The sequence below is a fragment of the Miscanthus floridulus genome, chromosome 4, assembly GCF_019320115.1.
Source record: "Miscanthus floridulus cultivar M001 chromosome 4, ASM1932011v1, whole genome shotgun sequence".
NCBI lineage: Eukaryota > Viridiplantae > Streptophyta > Magnoliopsida > Poales > Poaceae > Miscanthus > Miscanthus floridulus.
Window position 1 is genome coordinate 40804258 of NC_089583.1, and position 22259 is coordinate 40826516.

Sequence of the window (22259 nt, forward strand, 5' to 3'; positions counted from 1 at the left end):
TGGGCCCAAACTGGTACTGCACATGCCTTGCCTGGTGTCCACGTCAGATGCCACCATCCGCGGTCGGTGCATTCATGTTACACCAAACGACAAATTTGTACAACATCCGGGCTCTTTTTTACAGCGAAACGTAGCAAATTTGCAGAATACGGTGAACACGCTTTAGACCGTACAGGCCGGCTGCTATTGTATCCTACCAGGGCTTCGTAAAGAAAGCAAAAACTTGTCCTTAAAGCTCCAATGTGTTCTACTATATGTTCTTGTAATAAAAGAAAAAAGACAAATATAAAGCCATAGGCTTGGCAGCATCCCTCATATGCAGTAAATAAGGCACCGACAAAGAACAGCGAATGGGTAACTCAAATCAAGGTGAAAACGTTAATGAAAAATGGAGAGGTTCTTTTTGCCAAATTCATGGCCTCACATCACAGATTCACAGCAAGACTCCTGATCTTATTCGGGTAACTCAAATCTTATTCTTAAGTAAAGACCAGCCTCACCAGCACGCACGAATCAGATAGCTGGTATAAACACGAAAAATACATCTTAGAAGAGAAGCCACTGGAACCTCCCTTGTCCTTCCCAGACTAAAAGTCTGTGTATAAACAGGTATATTTCTGTATGATACTCGTGCCACGCTTGACCGGGGCGAGCAAGACACCATGCGAAGCTGCTCACAGAATAATGCCAATATCTCTATGTTCAGTGCTGCACGAATTTGTTCAGTGCCGTCACATCCAGTGCTGAAAATTCATTCACAGCAGCAAGAACCGCAAGCCCCAGTTTAATCGCATCGTCGTTACTTGGTGCCTGTAGTATGCGCACATCACATGACTCTCAAATGCCTTCATTATTAGGATTGGGAGAGGAAGGGAAGAGGACTACCTCAATGTTTAGGGGAAGAACAGGGTCATGGAGAGACAGCCTCAGCAGGAACCACCCACCATATCCTGAAACCCGTACCTGTGTATAGTAGTATGCCATAAAATAAGCAAAAATCCAGCTTTCTCGCAGAAGAAAAATTATATATCAAGATCTATATTAATGTTTCGAAAAAAGAAATCAAAGAATATGGACATACGCCTTCATAGTTCTTGGGGGCTTTATGGAGATTTGGATCTTTGCTGATTGCATTCTCTAAATGTCTCAAGACTGATTCTCCATAGTCACGGAAGGACCTGTAGAGATATCAAATCACATCTTTAAAATCTTCACAGGACTTCTTTAGTCATTGCTCAATCCTGTATGACCCACTGTGATAACATGCCAAACAAAAGGGGTAAAGCATTTAATTGAGTTACTGTCCCCCCAATCCTATTTTACCTATGGTGACCCATTGTTTTAGTCTTATAATAAAGCTAAACATTGTTATACAATAGCCACCTCCAACATCCAAAAAGGAATCTATGTTACCAGGAGTAAACTGATACCCCCAATCCTATTTTCACATTACAGCTCGTTTCCCTAACTAGACTTGGATGTTTCCATAAGCCAGAAACGATGCATTAGTCAGTCTCAGAGAATCGTAGTATTGGTTTGCATGGATAAAATCGCAAGATTAACAGGTATACAACTATGAACAATGAGGGGGATATGTGAACTTGAGTTCTCAATATCAAGGATTACACATTTGGTTATGGAAAATTCAAAAACGATACCTACCATATTTCTTTTTTTCAGTTTCCAGAAAAAATTCACCAACTGCAGTTAATAAGAATGTCTCATGTTATCTGAGCTAACTTATCATTCATTCACATAGATCGTTTCTGTTTAAGTGCACAATACTAGAAAACTACTAGTGCACCAATGATGTCCTTGAGAAATAACCAGAAAAACACTTCAGAGTTAACATACCCTCCTTTCAAATCTGCATGATTCTGATCAATCTTAAATCTTATCTCAGCTGTCACAGCAGCTTCCTCAAGACCCTCAACCAAATCAGTCAAAACTTTACTACCAATACTTGAACCCAGTGTTCTAGCAGCAGCAAGTTTATTCAAAAGTTTGACCTGAGGGAAAAGGAGAAATTCAAGTCTCATAGTTGCAAATGCAGTCCTAGTTAACCACGAAAATAGCATGCCACAAATTTTAAAAGTATTATGAGTCACTCTAACAAGGACTAGCCTCATGCATCTACAAATCATATATCATTTATTGATTGAATGTGTGAAGAACATAACTTCATGGACAAACTTCTTTACCAGGTAATACAAAAGACAAACTTTCCTCATGCATGAAATGTCAAAGTGATTATCCATTATTCATATCATCCCCCCTTGCATTGTTCGCTAAGTTCAATGAGTAGTAGACCAACGGTCCTTACCATAAGGTATGCTCCATCATCAAGCCAGTGGTTCTCTTTCAGTGCTCCATGACCACTTGTTTCCATGGCCAAATGTGACTCCTCACCAATAGAATTCTGATAATTTTCCATATTCTAAATCTCATCCTAGTGCTAGTTAATTAGGGGGAAATCCAGGGACTAACTCAATTACATAGAAAGTATAAACTAACCAGACGAATGGCCTCATCTATTACATTCTTGTACCCTCGTTTGAAACGGTGATGCTTCCCTCCTTAAGAAAAAAAATAGATAAGTAAATGATTATTTACAACAAAGCACGACATTGTGAACAGTACATACCAAGTTTATTTTCAATAAATACAGTCAAACCATCTGAAGTCACACTATCCGTCACAACTGTAGTTCCTGGATGCTAGCACCAGAGCAATGGATTAGTTAGTGGCAATTAATAAAATAGTACAAAATAAAACATTAAAACTGCAACACAGAAAAGAATCTTACTTCCTCAAGAACTATGGCAGCCATCAAAGCAATCAATCGGTTACGGTTCAACTCACGACCACTCGAATCAACAGCAGCAGACCTGCAAAAGGTAAGGTTTAGGCTCCAACCTGTTAGACGTAAGCAGAACCTCAAAGACTAGCTATATTGTACCTGTCGACATCAGTATCAAATATGATGCCTAAGTCTGCCTTGTTATCAATAACTGCTTGTGTAATAGACTGCATTGCAGTTTTGTCCTCAGGATTGGGAATGTGATTGGGAAACAAACCTAAATATGTGGTGTATAAGAAATGGGAGTAAGGCCAAAAGTATTATAATTGCATGAAGAAAACAATAAGCTATTACCATCAGGCTCAAGGAATTGACTTCCAGTAGTAACAGCTCCTAATGGTTTGAGTACCTTATCCTGATACAAACACGACAAACATAAAACCATTTTTTTATCAATAGCTAGTTGTTTCCGGAGTATCACTCCTATGTATTCAGTGGAGAGTTTGGCACTGTAAAAGGAAAATCAAGCAAAGAAAATTGTGGAACTTTGAATTGGCTAATTACTCTAGGATGGAGTTTTAGAAATGGATCGATACTGACTTGCTTTATACAGAGCAGATTGAAATTCTCGACTGAACATTTGAAAGAACACGCTAATGGGGGTAACTGCCTTGTTTCGTGGGAAAGGGTCCAGCGGCCACTGGAATATGGAGGACTGGGGATTCTTAATTTGGAAACTTTTGGCTGGGCATTGCGAATTCGTTGGCTGTGGGCTCAGAAGACGGACCCGACCAGACTCTGGGCTGGGCTCCAAATTCAGGTACCCAAAAATGCTCATGCTTTGTTCAACATGGCAGTGGATTCGATTGTGGGAAATGGTGAATCCACTCTTTTTTGGAAGGACAGATGGTTACATGGCCACACCATCTCGGAGTTAGCACCTAATCTGATCAAGGCCATTCCCAAGAGAACGATCAACAGAAGGACGGTGGCTCAGGCCCTTCCTAATCGGTGTTGGGTGAATGATATCAGAGGGGCGCCACTCTGTCCAGCTGCTGGTGGATTACCTTTATATTTGGGATCTGATGGAGGGTGTGGCTCTAAATCAAGATGTTCTTGATCAAGTGAGGTGGAAATTAACTCAATCCGGAGTTTATAGCAGCAAATCGGCTTATGCTGCCTTCTCGGTCGGAACCATAAAGTTTGCTCCTTGGAAAAGGATTTGGAAAAGCTGGGCTCCTCTTCGTTGCAAGTTCTTCATTTGGTTAGCAATCAACAATAGGTGTTGGACTGCTGACCGGCTTGCCAAGAGAGGGCTGCCTCACCCGGAGGTCTGTCCTTTTTGTGATCAAGAGGAAACCATTCAGCACCTTATGATTGGCTGGCTTTTACCAGGCAGGTTTGGCACTTGATCTTTTAGTCTCTAAATCTGTACTCCCTGGTGCCCTCAATTTCAGAAGTTCGTTTCTCTAGATGGTGGGGAAAAGTTGTAAGGTCTGTGCCAAAGGACATGAAAAAAGGCCTTAACTCCTTGATCATTCTAGTAGCATGGGAAGTCTGGAAGCATAGAAACTCTTGTGTTTTTGATAATGCTGGACCTTGCACTTCGGATCTGCTTCGGAATGTGTTGGATGAGTGTAATTTATGGGGCATGGCTGGAGCTTCTAAGCTCCAGCAACTTCTTGCCAGGTTGCTGACCACCGCTGTCTAGGCTGAAGTTTGTCAGGTTGTGGTCTTGTGTGCTTTGTGGCACGTCTGTAAGCTCCTGTGGTGTGGGTGTGTGGGGTTAGTTCTCGGGTGTGTGGCGCATCTGTAAGCTCCTGAGGTTTGTCAGGTCATTGTACTCTTATTCTTGCTTAATGAAATGACACGCAGCTCTCCTGCGTCGTTCGAGAAAAAAAAAACATTTGAAAGAAAATTGAATGTTAATGTTATCTGCTATCCTATATGGTTGGAAATTGCATGTTCTGAGGGGGGAAATGGTTGAAAATTCGAACTTAAACAATTTGTTTTCTCTAGCTGTTACATTAAGGGTCTGTTTGTGGCTGCTGTGCCGTGCTGCACTTATTATTTGAGGCTGCTATATAGGAAGCAAATAACTGAACATGGCATAGTTTGTTAGGGAAATCTAATAAAGTCTTTTATTTTTTGTGGCAGCTATATAGGATGCAAATAACGAAGATATCATAGATTGTTAGGGAAATCCAATTAAGTCTTGATAAAATGTGTTACACAACTATTGAGTTGTTGATTTTCTCAAACTTGTTGTGTAAGATGAAACATATTAACATGCAAGATAGATTAGAATAAAAACAGTTAGCCAACATTAGTATTTTTAAAAGAAGTTCCACCAAACAAGATTATCAATAATCTATCTCAATGCCAAACAGAGCCTTATCAACCTATTAAACTGCAGAGAGGAGAGTGTGAAGCATTTCAATAGACTGATCAACCATTTAACCGAAGGTAATGATATACAACATAACAATGAACCAAGGCTAAAAAATGTACATTGCTACAGGACTTTGGAAGTGTAACACATTACCACAAAAAAACCACCAGCACCATTCCCTGCATCAACGATTATATGCAGTCCCTCCAATGGTTTTTCTAAGGCCAAAGAAAAAAAAAACATAACCATCATAAGTTGTTTCATTAGTTTTTTTTTCTGAAGCCTATAAGTTGTCATATTAATGTTTGACATCCAATCATTTCAAAATTCACTATATCTATCACCCCCATGGACAATAGATTTATTTCAACACATGTAGAAATTTATTACCCAGAAACAAACAGATAATTTCTGCTGTGTGTAAAGAAGTGCAGAAAATAAACAACTAGAATATAAAATAGGATGGTGTCTACAAATCATAATTATAAGATAAAGAAAAACTCAAACAATGAGTTGGTATTGCAACAAATCGTAAGGGCTTATTTAGATGGAAGGGGATCTCCTCACCTTCTATCGAAACAGGCCCTAAGGGGCTAAAAAGTGCAACTGGAGGACGAAAGGCATAACTAACTGAATTTGATTGAGCACACAAAAGTAATCAAATAGATTGCAGAAATTATCAGTGGATAACTGGATATGAAAAGTTAATGTAAGTGTCAAACAAGAAATCCAATAGTGTACTAGTCTAGTAAGTCAAAAATGAGTTTTAAAATATAGCACATGAAAGCACCTTTGTCTCCAGCAGATTTACGAACTGCTTGTACAAGATCAGAAGCATAAATTGACATGTAGTCAACATTAGCCACAACTCCCCTCGAAGCTTCCCCCTGTTATTTCAGGTTACCATGTGTAGATTCCTCGTATATTTTGGAAGCACGCTCCAGGATATCTTTGATGTCAGCTTTATTTAGCCCATCATCACTTGTAAAAAACTTGAGACCATTCCGATTGTAGGGAAGATGGCTTGCTGTAAAGTAGAACAGTCCCCAAAAGTTAGCTCCCCTATATAATTTCCAAACACTTTTTGAAAAGTGAAAATGGTATGAACTTGTGGCTTGAACAGAAAGCTGCAAAAAATGAGCACACATGTATACAACAAACTTCACAAGTAGATGCACATTTTATAATACCATGCGTCTGTAACTCCATATAATCACAATATCATATAGATTATAGAGAAGAATAGAATAGTCAAACTCAATAATCATGAAAGTACATATGAAGATCATCAATTAAGTTGCATTTATTTATCTTCCTTTTGAACCTAAAACTTCTCCTGGCATCCAATAACATTTAGGGAATGTTTGGATAGGAATAAAGGAAAACTGACAAGCAGATGCAGAATTGAGGATTGGATAACATAGGAAAACCACAACAATTGTATTAAGAATAGAGTAACACAGCCAGTGTAGGAATCAAACCCAATATATAACATATGAATATGCTAAGTTGGGTTTCTGCATCCTGAAGGGTCCCCAAATCAAACATCCAAGCATAAACCAAAAATTGAAGCAATCCAAGCAGTCTGGCAGAGACCGGCACCAAGGTTCAGCAGTGAACTGATTAGCAAACAATAATCATCTCTGAAACGAGTTCAGAGTGAGCGCTAATAGCTGACAGAAATTGGAACTCGTTAAAAGTAGGAGGCGGCTAAATTGGACTTTTCCTATGATACAATGATGCCTTATTTGGTTTAAGAAGGTAGCAATAATCAAATGATACATCTGAGAAGTTCTACATTTCTACATATACCAGAGTTAAATGAACTGATTTTCTTAAATCTGAAAACAGATGAAGTCATTTATTACCAAGATAGAAAATCAGAGATATTGAAGTCCCACCATTGCGCATAAGGAGATATATAAATTCTCTCAGAAACATCCACTAAAATACTGGCAGTTATGGATGTCATGAATCCTGTTTAGTTGCATGCCGCAATTAAAAAAAAAAAGTTTGGCATATCAAACAAGTGTTGGACCATCCAAGGTAATCAGATTAGAAAGTAACAATGATCAACCATGCTCAAACTAAATAAATGAAACTCCAATGGATGAAGAAAAATAGTGTTAGTGACATAACTCATGTGGCAAGTAGCAGGTTTGTATGCCTTTGCAAAGGCCTTGCAATTCTGTACATAGAAATTTGTTTCAAAATGGCCCACATCAAACTACAGAAAATACCTGTTATCATTATGGCTCCATCAACAGGTAAATGACTTCTCTCATCTTCCGTAAGTGTACTGTTGAACATTGCAGGTGTTGAAGCCAATCTATATATATGCAGAATCCATTGTCAGAACTGAATATCTGTCTTCTTGTTTTGAGCTGTTAGATTACCAGGTAACGAAGTTATGAGGAAACTATCAAAGCAGAGGAGTTATTGAAACCATTTTATATGGCTAGAATTATGCATTGTGGATTCCAGAGAATTGATGTGTGAAATTTATCAGGGAAAGAATCCACATGACCAGGGAATCAACGAACACACTTCTGGGTGTCTAAATTAGAATGGCCCTATAAACATAAAAGATCTTGCATAAATGTATGTAAACAAAAATAAAGGTTCAGCTCACCCAAACTGTAGGATATCATGTCCAGCAGAAGTGATTCCATGAGTAACTGCATTCTGGCAACAATAACTTGTTAGTGGCTAATAACACAAAAAAAATGGCAAGCGTGCTGGTCAGACATAGTAAACTTGTCAGATCTGAATATTTTTTGTTTGGTTTTTATCATAAAGATGCATTTATAATTAATTATTTATAAAAACAATGTGAAAAAAGAGTTAGAAGTAGAACATACTAACAAGGTGAATGTAAATCAGATCACTGACAAATCCTGTAAACTGCAAAGAAGACAACTCTTGCCTTGAGGCATAATGCAATTATTACTGCAAAGAAGACAACTCTTGCCTTGAGGTATAATGTATCTATTCGAGCGGAAAGGTGTACTTATGCTACCCCCACCCCACCACCACCACCACACCATCAAACACACAGATATATACATGTTTCCTTAGGCAGATGCTGAAATAGGAGCCTGCTTCAATTATTTTATTTAATTGCACCTGCGTGGCCCTGATGCCATATTTAGTTGCATGCACCAAACAGGTCAACACAAAAGCCTAAGCTAATGAGGAAAAGTGGGTAATTCACTTATACTTCACCAACATCAAACCATAAATTCAATTTAAGCATGCACATGCCTTCATGTAAGAAGGGATTCTGCCAAATTTTCATATTTACAAGAACTTGCCACCAAGAAACAAATACTAGTGATTTTCATTGATTATCAACAGGAGAAGAAAGCTGCAACACGGCAAACATACAAGTACTGAAATATTTGTCACACGGTTATAGATGCTTGTTATAACCCTGTTGGAGAAGGCCAAACTATGGAACTATCACTAGTTGAAACAGGATTTTGGTACCCAATAATAAAGGATTAAAATATGTGTAATTTTGGTTCATAAGATTAATTAAATGAACAAAAAAACAGGATCCACCTGCAATTTTTGTGCAGAAATTCGTGAATCGTGTCCAACAGAGATTCTTAAACGTCTCAAACCATCTACTTTCTTCTTGTTTAACAGCCATGCAGCAAAAGCTGCAGCTATAGCTTCAGTGACAGGTTCTGTGAGGTTGACAGGTTCACCTTCAACCCCAGCAACAGCAAACCCCCGAATATCACTGCCAAAAACAGCCTCAATAAAAGCAATCCATATATAAAACCTTACAACTGTACTTAAAACAAACTAAGAACGTCTTTTAAAGTGTTTAACTGATTCACTCATTAGCACTTTTAATAAATGTGGTAGTCAGTCCCAACACAGCTGTCTCTAAAAGCTATTATTTAAAAAAAAAAAGGCTAAATAAACCCATTTTAAATGGTATCAACTTTGTTCTACTAAATTTCACATTATAAAGGAACAATATCAGTTTAATAATTGCATTACTCCAAAAAGATCATCAAAGGCCCATAAATTAGATCAAATGGTACTTATCTATGGTCCACGGAATGAAGAAGGTATTGTGTTTGATGTTAGTTTTTACAAAATTGCATAAGACAGAAATACATCAAGTTAACAGAGAAGCAACAAGAATTTCAACTGGAAGCACCGACTGCCCCTGCCAACACTAGTGTCAAGTAATTAATTCATGTCGAAAGAGGAGTGGATCAGAACATAGGATAACATGCATGACATGTATCGCGCATGCTAACACATATCTTCATCTATATGATTTCTACTAATATAATGATCCATGCAGGCAAACAGCAAAAGGCTTAACAGCATATTGTTGAATATCTGTAAAACTGTAGTATTCTGCAGAAGAACAATAATTTATTGCTCAAAGATATTTTATTGTTACCTTCTACAAATATAGTTATAGCCCCTTTCCTTAAAAAATAACAAAGAAAACTAACAGCATCTACTCCCTCCGGTCCAGTTTATAAGACATTCCGCATAAGTCAATGGTCAAACTTTATAACCTTTGACCAATAATTTGACCAGCAATTTTTAACTATTTTTTCTTGAATACGTAGGAGATCTGCGTATCATTGCATTATATATAGAGAGAAAAGGATTGGCCCTTACAAACAACACCAACTCACTCCGGGCCGAGCTGTGAGGGGTTGTTTCTTTACATCGAAGAACTTATAAAACTATAAAAGACTGAGAAAGGGGTGAGGCCTGACCAGTAATACAAACTTGATAATATTAGATTTATATAATAAAATGTACTCCCTCAGTCCCAAAAAGAAGGACGTTATGGGATGCGTGCCGGTCAAACTTTTTCAACTTTGACTAGGTTTGTACGAAATACGTGCAACATTTATCTCTCCAAATAAATTTATTATGAAAGTATATTCAACGATCTATCTAACCGTACTAATTATGTATTATAAATATTAATATTCTTTTATATATAATTGGTCAAAGTTTAAAAAAGTTGACGTCTCGGGAAGCAAGAATGACTTCTATTTTGGGACAGAGGGAGTACTATCCAATAATCATTTTTTCTCGAACACGTAGGAGAGCTGCGTATCATTATGGTAAGAAGAGTAAAGGAGTGGGTTTAGAAACCCCAAATAGCCACACACATACACTATCCAATAATCATAAACAATATAATATAAAATAAACGAATGATCAAAGTATAATTTAGGAGACCGTGCCATGTTAGAGTACGCCTTATAAATTGGACTGGGGCAGTATATGAACTCACAGCCCCAGCCCCTCCCTGTTACTAGGTTAATTAATGTCATAAAGTCCACTTTGACCATCCCATACCACTATACAAAATACAAAAAACAAATGAACATCTGTCAAAACACCTGAGCAATTAAACACTCACGAAAGAACCTTTGTGAAAACACCTGAGCAACTAAGTAACACATGGCATTTAAAATGCAACATTCAACCCTAATTTTTCTAATATTATATTTATAAAGTAAAATGAGACTATATCACTGTAAACAAATTAGATTGTCAAAGAAACTATATACCTGCCATTTTGAAGCTTCAGAAACTCAACTTTCTCAGAGGAAGAGACAACAGTGCCACCTTGAGCAGCTGCAATGAAGTTACTGTAAGCAATATTTCACACTTGGACATGCACGCATATTAAACATACTAATACCTAAAATAAGGACCCAAGCTGTGATCTGACATTGATAGTTACACATTATCTGAAATAAAATCTTCCAAATGAAGAAGTGAAAACAATTTCTAACGTAACACTAGTGAGCAACCTGATCAATGAGAGCCTAGAACACACCATTGCAGCTAATGCCTGCTTGTTTGTTGAAGCTAGTCCATAGTGTTGGTGTGGTATTTAACCATTTGGCTGAAGAATCAGCCACTGTCAATCTACATTCCTGGAAGGAATGCATGCTGTGGGTATTGAGCGAACAAAAGTCACTGGGATATCTTGTACCATGCCTAGTCTGTGGGTGATGTTGTGCCAAGAATGCATTTTGTATGGTCTTCGCTGATAATGCTGCACAAATTGCCAAATCTATCAGATCTCCCTCTAATGCCAATTTAAGATATCGTACAAGATAATTGGTTTGTTTTTGTTTGTTCTCAAATACCATGGATGGATGCATAAATTTTCATCAGCTATGCAAGTCACTAAAATTTGTTCCCTTTCTTTCAAAAACCTTTTTTTTTCTCAACTTGGGCACAAGAACTTGTACAGTTAGGTACAACTGAGCTAATGTACTTTTGATTGGGATGTGGTTTAACCAGGGTGGAATTGTTCACTTGAATATGCACTCCTTTAAGTATTTGGACTTCTCCTTTAACCAGGGTGGAATTGTTCACTTGAATATGCACTCCTTTGATTGGGATGTGGTTTAACCAGGGTGGTTTGTTTTCGTTTGTTCTCAAATACCATGGATGAATGCAAAAATTTTCATCAGCTATGCAAGTCACTAAAATTTGTTCCCTTTCTTTCAAAAACCTTTTTTTCTCAACTTGGGCACAAGAACTTGTACAGTTAGGTACAACTGAGCTAATGTACTTTTGATTGGGATGTGGTTTAACCAGGGTGGAATTGTTAACTTGGGCATATAGATTATTGTAGAATAATAGAGAGATTGGGGAAACACCACACACCCAACGTGGGGGGGTGACCTTCATATATATAGCTAATATGGCTGAGTGTACATGCAATACATGGCAGGTGCTAATCACACTAAATATAGACTTGCCTAATATGCACTTGCCTAATGTACATATCTATCACTCCCCCTCAGTCGAAGCGTCAGGATTCCGGATGCAGAGACTGGACCGAAAATCCTCAAACAGCTGAATCGGCAAACCCTTTGTCATGATGTCAGCGAACTGATACTTGGACGGCACATGGAGAACGCGAACCTCACCGAGAGCCACCTTCTCACGGACGAAGTGGATGTCGATCTCAATGTGCTTGGTACGGCGGTGGTGGACCGGGTTGGCTGTCATATAGACAGCACTGACGTTGTCACAGTAGACAACAGTGGCGACCTTCAAGGGAACGTGAAGTTCCTGAAGAAGTTGTCGAAGCCAACAGCACTCTGCGACCACATGAGCCACAGCCCGGTACTCGGCCTCCGCACTGGACCGGGACACCGTGGTTTGCCGTTTGGATGACCAGGATACCAGGCTGTCGCCAAGGAAGACGCAAAAGCCTGATGTGGAGCGGCGGGAGTCTGGGCACCCTGCCCAGTCAGCGTCGGAGTATGCAATCAATTTGTCGACAGGCCCAGTGCCGATGTGGAGGCCAGCCGACAGCGTGCCCTTCACGTACCAAAGGATGCGCTTGTTCAGCGCGAGGTGAGCTTCGCGCGGGTCATGCATGAAGAGGCACACCTGCTGCACAGCGTACGCCAGGTCGGGGCGAGCGAGCGTCAAGTATTGGAGAGAGCAGGCGAGACTCCGGTACGTGGCGGGGTCGGCGACGGGAGCGCCCTCCGAGGCAGAGAGCTTGGCACGAGAGTCAACGGGTGTCGACGTGGAGTGACACTCGGCCATGCTTGCCTTCTGAAGAAGGTCCACCGCGTACTGCCGCTGGCTGAGGAAGAGCCCGTTGGAGAAGCGAGTGACTGAGATCCCCAGGAAGTGATGTAGCTCCCCAAGGTCCGTCATGGCGAACTCAGAGTGAAGTCGGTCGATGATTCGGTGGGGCAGAGCGTCCGAGGAAGCCGTGAGGACGATGTCGTCGACGTACAGTAGCAAGTAGGCACTGGTACCGCCCTCAGTGCAGACGAAGAGGGAGGTGTCGGTGGCAGAGGCGACGAAGCCGAGCTATCGAACGTACGTGGCGAAACGCTGGTGCCACGCCCGAGGGGCCTGCTTGAGGCCGTAGAGGGAGCGCTGAAGGAGACAGACGGTGTCGGGGCGCGCCGGGTCGACGAAGCCGGGGGGCTGCTGACAGTAGACCGTCTCATTTAGGTGACCGTGAAGAAAGGCATTCTTCACGTCCAGCTAGCGGATAGGCCACCGACGAGAGGTAGCGATGCTGAGGACGACCCGAATGGTGGCAGGCTTGACGACGGGACTGAACGTCTGGTCGTAGTCGACGCCGTGGCGCTGGGTGAAGCCGCGGACAACCCAGTGAGCCTTGTGACGAGCCAGTGTGCCATCGGAGTGGAACTTGTGCCTGAAGATCCACTTGCCTGTGACCACGTTGGCGCCGGGAGGCCGAGAAACGAGTCGCCACGTGTTGTTGTCGACGAGAGCCTGGTACTCCTCAGCCATAGCCGCGCGCCACTGGGGGTCGACAAGGGCCCCTCTGTAGTCACGGGGAAGAGGCGAGGCAGTAGAGGAGGCGACGACGTGAGCAGACGGTGGGAAGCCGTAACGATCAACAGGCTTCAGCGAGCCTGTCTGGAGGCGCGTCACAGGCCGGCTCGAGGTAGGAGGCAGCGGAGGAGGCGAAGGTGTCGGAGAGGCCGCCACAACTGGAACAGGAGCCGGCTGTACTGGAACAGCGGGCGCCGGTGGGGGAACCTCCACAGCCGGTGTAGAGAGTGGTTCAGGAGCCGGCTCAGGAGTCGGTGCAGGAGCACCAGCACGCCGCCGAGCGTAGACCCGTAGAGGTGGAGGGCCGGTCAGAGCAGGAGCAGCCGGGGCAGTGGCAAGAACCGGGCCAATGTGTAGAATGGCGGGGTCCTCAGCGAGCTCCTCCAAGTGAGCTCGGTGGTGCGGCTGCTCAGCGTCGGCTGGCGACGAAGCGACCGCAGGGGGCGCCGTGGCAGTAGTGCGGGGCACCGGCGCGGTAGGACCTGTAAGAAGAAAGTCCAGAAAGCTCGGGAGCACACTGGTGGGGTCAGTACTGAACGGAAAATGTGTCTCGTCGAAGACAACATGATGGGAGACGATGATCCGTCTAGTTGTGAGGTCGAGACACCGATAACCCTTGTGTGAAGAGGGATATCCGAGAAAGACACAAGCGGTGGAACGAGGGGCCAGCTTGTGTTTAGAAGTGGCGGTGAGGTTGGGATAGCAGAGGCAACCGAAGACACGAAGAATGGTATAGTCTGGGGGCTGCTGGAAGAGTTGCTCATAGGGGACGCTATGCTGAATGGCTGAGCAGGGGCGCCGATTGAGGAGATATGTGGCTGTAGCTAGCGCCTCTGCCCAGTATTTGGGCGGCATGTGAGCGTGGATGAGCATTGTGCGGCATATGTCGTTCAGAGAACGGATAATACGTTCAGCCTTGCCGTTTTGAGGGGAGGTGTAAGGGCAGGAGAGTCGTAAGTGAATGCCGCTGGAGGCAAAGAAGGTGGCGAGGGCATTATTAACGAACTCAGTGCCATTATCAGCCTGAACCGCTTTGACAGGAAGGCTGAACTGTGTGTGGACAAAGGTGCAGAAATTAATGATGTGAGTGGCTACCTCAGACTTGTGGACTAGAGGAAAGGTCCAGCAAAAGTGGGTGAAGTCATCGAGGATGACAAGGTAGTACTGTGCACCAGAAATACTAGCAACCGGGGACGTCCAAACATCACAGTGTATAAGCTCAAAGGGTAGAGATGAAACTGAACTGGAAGTTCCAAAAGGCAGCCGCACATGCTTGCCAAGTTGACACGAGTGACAGAGTATGAGCTGATTTGTTACATGAAATGGAATTATTTTGTCTAAGCAAATGTAGGGTAGCAGCTCCTGGATGACCAAGACGATGATGCCACAGGTCGGTGGAGGTGGCAAGGTTGGCATGTGGCGGGGCAGGGATGGTGTAGAGGCCGTCGGAACTATTGGAGCGAAGAATCACGTGTCTGGTCTGCAGGTCCTTAACAAAAAAACCAAACGCGTCAAATTCGATAGTGCAATGGTTGTCACGAGTGAATTGGCGAACTAAAAGTAAGTTACGCACTAGAGAGGGGACAAGTAGAACATTGCGAAGTGAAAAGGGGGACGCGTGGCCTGGTAATGTTGAAGTGCTAGAGCAAGAGACAGGAAGATGATGACCGTTGCCAACTGTGATGGATGGGATAGAAGAGGGTTGACGAGAGAGGAGTATACCATCCGAGTTGTGCATGTGGGAGGTGGCGCCGGAGTCCATGACCCAGCCGGAGTTCTGGAGCGCCATCTGGTTCAAAGCGGCGATGAGGCCGGCCTGATTCCACATTGGAGTGGATGGAGATGCGGAGCAAGAGCGAAAACGGTGTGGGCTTGCGGGCTTGCACCCATGAGGCCCTGGCCACCGTGGTGCCAGCCGCCAGGGCTGTTGCCCTGCTGCCAACCGCCGGCTGGAGGGGGAACGCCGCCCTGGGAGGCCCATGGATTGTAGCAAAACCATGGCCCCATGGGGCGGTTGCCCCATTTCGGACCGCTGCCGCTGCTCTGCTGCCAGCTTTCGCCGGTACCTTGGCCACGCCAGCCGCCCTGTTTCTTGCCACCTTTGCCTCTCTTGCCGCCCGCGGGGCCCTTGGGAGGAGCGCCAGTGGTGACACCAGAGGAGGAGGAGCGACACCCTAGAGAGGTGCGGGTGGAACCAGAGGCGGCCATCATGGCAGAGGCAGCCGTGGTCTTCTCGTCATTGGCGAGACGTAGCTCTGAGGGAGAGCATCTCTCGCGCCCTGGAGAAGGATGGCAGCTCGGCAGAGTTGGCGATGTCGTCGGCGGTGGCGGTGTAGCGTGGGTTAAGGCCGCGGAGAAGGCTGAGGACGAGCTAGGAGTCCTCGACGGTGTGACCGATGTCCCGAAGAGCGGCGGCCTTGATCTTGAGCCGCTGGCATTACTCGTCGATCGTCGAGTCGCCCTGCTTTAAGGAGTGAAACTCCTCAAGCAGAAAGACAGCCCGAGGCGCGCGATTGGAGCAGAAGAGGCCTTCAATCGCCACCCATAGCTCGCGGGCGGACTGGTTCTCGTCGGTGATGGCAAGATCAAGAACCGAGTCGTCGACGGTGTTCAAGATCCAACCGCGGACAGTGCACTCAGCAATGTCCCACGATGGATCATCAGCGGGAGGAGGAGCAGGCCCGTCGATGTGGGGACGAAGACTGAATTTCCCACACAAGGCCTTGAAGAAGGACGCCCACTTCGTGAAATTGGGATTCTTCATCTCCAGGGTCACCGGAATATGGGTCTTCACGTTGACGGCGGTGTAGGGGTGGACGACGACAGCCTACGGCGGTGGTGGTGCCGCGGCAGCAGCTGCGGCCGCGGCTGCACCTGCGGCCGTGGCTGCGTCGGTGTTGTCAGGCATCGCGAGCGGCGGCGGCCACAAGGGGGAGCGGCGCAGGTGGACGACGGCGTTGGATGACAGCCGCCGGGAGAGGGAAAGAGACGGAAGCAGAAGGTCCGGGATCTAATTGATCTCGGTCTGTGATACCATGTAGAATAATAGAGAGATTAGGGGAAACACCACACACCCAACGTGGGGGGGTGACCTTCATATATATAGCCAATATGGCTGAGTGTACATACAATACATGGCAGGTGCTAATCACACTAAATATAGACTTGCCTAATATGCACTTGCCTAATGTACATATCTATCAATTATAGAGTTTTCTGTAGCTAGCAATGTTTTTGAGGCGTCGCGGCGAGGCGCGGCGCCCGACCCCCTTCACAACGCCTAGGCGTTTGTGGCGGACGCCTAGGCGACGCCATACACACATTGTAAGGCGTTGTAAGCTAGAATTTTATATACTAATGCAGCACATACATATCTCGTTTGTTGCCAATTCTTGAGCCCATGTTCCTTTCTTTCCTTTCCAAAAGCTCTTCTCCCATATAGCATACAATATTCAGAGCAGAGCAGAGAGTGGGCCAAGCGGAGATGCATTCTACCTGGGCTAAGCAGAGAGTGGGCCAAGCGGAGATACAATATTTAGAGCAGAGAGTATACAATATTCACACTACCTGGGCCAAGCGGAGATGCAGAGCGGACGGCAGAGCAGAGCACGAGGTGGCAGAGCGGACGGCCAAGCAGAGCGGATGGCAAATGCGGAGCAGAGCACGAGGAGGCAGAGCAGACGGCCAAGCAGAGATGCAGGCCGGCTCCGCGGCAGGGGCGGCCGGCCGGTGGAGACGAGCAGAGTAGCAGCCCAGCGGAGGTCGAGGTCCGTCCGCCGCCATCTCTCTTCCTCTCCCCTCGTCCGCAGCAGCGATGTGCGATGATGCTGGAGCGGCTCCACGGCAGGGGCGGACGGCCAAGCGGAGATGCAGGCCGGCTCCGCGGTAGGGGCGGCCGGCCAGCGGACACGAGCAGAGTAGTAGCCCAGCGGAGGTCGAGGTCCGTCCGCCGCCTTCTCTCTTCCTCTCCCCTCGCCCGCACTCGCGATGAATGGCTCGCGTGGTCGATTTCCCACGCGAAGAGGCTACCTGGGCACATGCGCGGTCGATTTCCCGCGGGGCCGCGCTCCTTTTGGCGCCCTTCCCCTACGACCGGCATCTGGCGTCCGCGGCGCGGTTGTAGGCGTCCGCCCGACCCCATTCGCGCCTAGGCGATGCCTAATCCTATGAGGCGGACGCCATACACGCTGAGGTCGTGGCGACCCCGACGCCCAGGCCCTCGACCACGCCTTGTCGCCTAGGAGACGCCTAGGCAACGACTAGGCGACGCCTCAAAAACATTGGTAGCCAGTATTTGGACTTCTCCTTTAAGTAATTGTGAATGGAACAGACAACAGTGGTATTCAAATATCTACTCTCTACATAGTATTAAAAGAAATTCTTCCATAAGCCGTTCCTTACACCCAATGAAAGGTGTGTCCGAGCTGTTCCTGCACCTCTCCCAAGGCTAGCCATGACTCAACCAACATTATTAGATGTTATGATCATCTAAAGGCCAAGATTAATTCAAAGAGTCCATAACAAATACGACAACGGTCGCAAGCGCCTGTCACGGCAAATTCACAGCTCGAGCCTAAGTTTTCGGACCTAAGGAACGTGTGGGACGTACGTGTTACTAGGTCAAGCCAAATGTGGCCTAGTTCGCTAATTTGTTTTTTGTTCTCTTTTAATTTAAGCCATTGGGTACATAGGAACGGGCTGAGAAAGAGTTTTAGGTTTAAGTTCCAGGCTTCATTCTACAATTTTTAGAGCAATGCTTTAAATATATACAAATAAACATTATTGCCTAAAAATGATATGTAGATTTCCCAAAAAATAAGTTCAGACCATGTTTATTGGACTTGGACATGCTAAGGGTCTTTCTCCTTCTAATCAAATAATACCAGTTTCTCTTTCAAACAGTTCCCCTGATTTCCGAGACATCTTTGAGAGGAACAACGTCCATATGTATGCCCCCTGTTCAGCTACGATATCTGAAGCCCACGCTCCTACCCTCCCGAACCTTCCAAGGCTTAGAGCATCTCCAAGAGTACCCCATATCCCTTCTCCATCCATGTTTTTTGGGGAAAAAAAATGAAAAACTCATCTCTAAGAGTACCTCATATCCCTTCCCCATCTTTTGGTAATCGGCAAACGGGCCGGCATCGTGCGTAAAAATACGCGCAGCCTTTCTCGCGTGCATCGCTCTTCCCCATGTCGTTTCCTCATTCCCGCGGCACCGCAACCCGCCTCCTCTCCTGTTCGACATCTTCACCACCGGGAGCGACACGATGGCGCTGACCATGGTATGGGCGATGGCCGAGCTGCTCCGCAACCCGAGCGTCATGGCCAGGCTACGCGCGGAGATCAGGGACGCCGTCGAGGAGGCTGATGCGGCGGGCCTGCCGTACCTCCAGGCCGTGGTGAAGGAGGCTATGCGGCTGCACCCGGCGGCGCCCGTGCTGCTGCCGCACAAGGCCGTGGAGGACGGGGTGGAGATCGGCGGCTACGCGGTGCCCCGGGGCTGCACGGTGATCTTCAACTCGTGGGCCATCATGCGCGATCCGGCGGCGTGGGAGAGCCCCGACGAGTTCATGTCGGAGCGGTTCCTAGGCAGGGAGCTCGACTTCCGCGGGAAGCAGCTGGAGTTTGTCCCGTTCGGCTCCGGCCGCAGGTTGTGCCCCGGCCTGCCCATGGCGGAGCGGGTCGTGCCACTAGTCCTGGCGTCGCTGGTGCACGCGTTCGAGTGGCAGCTGCCGGACGGCATGTCGGCGGACCAGGTGGACGTCAGCGACAAGTTCACCAACACCAGCGTTTTAGCCTTCCCTCTTATCAAAAAGCTGTGCCTCTAATCATCAACTAGCTACTAAACAATATACATGATTCAGACATGGACAGAACACACTGGGCGGCCTGCTGTGCCTGGCTGCCGGCTAAGAGGTCCCGGCGGCCGGCTGGGAGGCACCAGGTAGCCGGCCGTGGCTGGCTGCCGCCGGTTCCTGCAAGCTGGAGGTCGGCAGGATGGTCAATGGAGGCGGCAGTGACCTAATTGCGTTGGGGGATCAAGGACGTGGCGCCGGAAAAAAAAAAAACGGGGAGAAAAAAGTGTCTGCGACCATAATTTTGATATTTTGGAAGTCAAATATGGAATACTCAGTTGAGTCTGCTTTATTTCAGAGCTTCTAATGTCCGTATGCTGTCGCAGTTTGGTCAAGTCTAAATGCTCATTATGGTGGCTCATGCGACCTACAATTTAAATAGAGCTAATTTGGCTGCCAAGAGGCACCTGCCAAGAAGACTCAAGCTGTTGGAGATGGTCTCTTTTTTTCCTCCCCATACTTCTCTGGGAGTTGGCAAAACACCATGTTTTGGGAACAAAATTTGGGTACTCTTGGATATGCTCTTATAGGGATAGACTAGCCGATCCATGGGTTCGGGTTCGCCTACTATTCGATTCGGCCGGACAAATCGGAAGAGCTGTACAGCGTCGTAGCACGGATAAGAGAAAGTGGGGGCGGTGGAGGAAGTGGGGATGAACTCACCTGCCATGGTTGCGCGCGCGTGCGGAGGCCCCGCCTCCTCGGCTTGGAGCTCAGTGGGGCGGCGAGCACGCGGGAGGGAAGCGGAGCAGCGGTGGAGGGGTCGTTGGAGCCGATGGGTATGCTTCTGTAGTTATCGGTGGAGCTGAGGTGCGGCACCGCCGGCAGGATGTTGCAGGGAAAAATCGGTGAAATCTCTCAGTTTAGCCGTCAGCCAGGCATCCACATCGCCCAAAATTCCGCCGCCGTCCGATCTCGCGTTCGAAGGCCCAGATCAATCGAAGGGGATTATGTTACTTTGGCCGCCTCTCCACGTCACCCCCATTGTTCCAGGCCGTCGGATCCGCCATCGTGTGGCCCAGACTGCTTGTAGCCGCTTCCTTTAGAATCTGCTTCTTCTGCCTTCTCGTCGCTCTATATTGATTTTCCTAGCTTCTGCGGCTTCTCGTGCAAATCCGGTGAAGCAAATATATACTCTAGCTCATGATTCTCCTTCAGCAAACTTCTTATCCCCTCCTCTCCCTCTCCTGTACGCTCCCTTCCTCGCTCCCCACGCGCGACGCGGCTCAGGCGACGGCACGGGATGAACTCGGCGGTAGCCGGCCCTCCGCGCGGTGGCGGCCTCCCTCCTCCTTCTTCTCCTCCTCCTCCACCGCCACCCCCACACCACTTCCTCGTCGTGACGCAAGGCAGTGGGTCGCGCGGCCTAGGGTTTCGCCCCTCCGTCGGTCGTACCCATGGCCGCGCGGCCAGACAGCGGAGGCCCTGACACGCCAGAGGGCTCTAGCGGCGGAGGAACCTCTGTGCTGGCCGTGGATGACGACGGGGAGGTCACATCAGCGACCTCGGCGGTGGATCTGGAGCGGCCGCCCGCGAGGCCCATCCCGGTGGCGGATCTGAAGCTGGAGCACGACGTGGAGCTCGCGTAGGCAACGGAAGTGGTGGATCTGCGGCCAGCAGGCGGATCCAGCGCGAGCCCTCCCCGTCTCCACTAGATCCGGCTGCATGGCCTCCACCGATGGCCGGCAAGGTAGGAAAGGAGAAAGGGGATTTTTGCTCAGCCCCCTTCCCGCGCTGCCTGAATTTGCTCAGCCCTAAAATAGAGCATTGTCCTATTTACATGGATAATGATCTCTGTTAGTTTCACATGTCTAAATTCAATCCTAGACTGATCATATTGCGTGCCTTTAATTATATGCCGCCACCAATAGGAGATGTTTCTAAAGCCTGTGCTTTTAGCGCCAGCTTCGCATATAAGAGCTGGTGCCGGCCTGAACTTCTTGTGTGTTCATATGTGGATCATGTGCTGCATAGGTGAGTTCTATCTCTCATAGGTGTGTTCATATGTGGATCATGTGATTTTATGAAAAGATAAGCGGTAGATCAGCTTGCCAGATAACATTGTAGCACCATCAAAAATTACCTCTATATTTTTTTTTTGGAGTACCACTAAGCTAATATTAGTTGCTATGCCGTTTGTATGTATATAAGTTGCAGCAGCAATGTAGTGCCTCATGGTTTGCTTTGCTTTCTAATAATAGCTTCTAAAAAGCGATCAGTTTAACGATATAGGCTTATGCCTTGCTGCCTATGGTGCTTTTTAGCGAAATGATCACCTTATCAATTTAGCCCTGCATCTTACTGCCTATATTTTACAAGAAATAACTGCTTCTTTGTACGCCTAATCTGGCTGGCCAACATTAGATGCAACCAAAAAAAGATGTTTGACTCAATATAGATCCATGATGAGAGTCCTTGCTATAGGCTCGTGTTAGTTGCAGTGATTGTGTGTTACGCTGGTTGAGCCATTATCAAGGTACACTTTGTCAAGCTATATTTTTTCCTGTTTTTTAGTGCACTGGCATTTATATTGGCTTTTGCTATTCAAAATGTAAACTTTCGTTTTCTCTTTACGACAATTCTATTCATAAGATCGGTATGTGATGTCTCTTTTTGCCAAATGCAGTTAATTGTCTTAGATAAACTCACATAATTTAGGAGAGGAGTTCTCTAGCTTTTAGAAAATCTGCCAGTTGATGTTGGTGCTCAGATTAATCTTTTTGAGGTAATGCTATATCATTCTTTACAGTAGTACACACAAGATTTTGAGAGTCAAATCAGCTCTGCCTTTTTTCATTGTTTTTTGGATATTTAGTGTAACATGGAATTGTCCTTTCCCCTGAGCAATTTTTCTCTGTGT

The 22259-nt window shown here is 46.0% G+C and overlaps 1 pseudogene; it reads right to left on the reverse strand.

The window, feature by feature from the left end:
- Positions 1 to 396: 396 nt before the first annotated feature.
- LOC136549634 (uncharacterized) lies at positions 397 to 20229 on the reverse strand (annotated as a pseudogene).
- Between the last annotated feature and the right edge of the window lie 2030 nt (positions 20230 to 22259).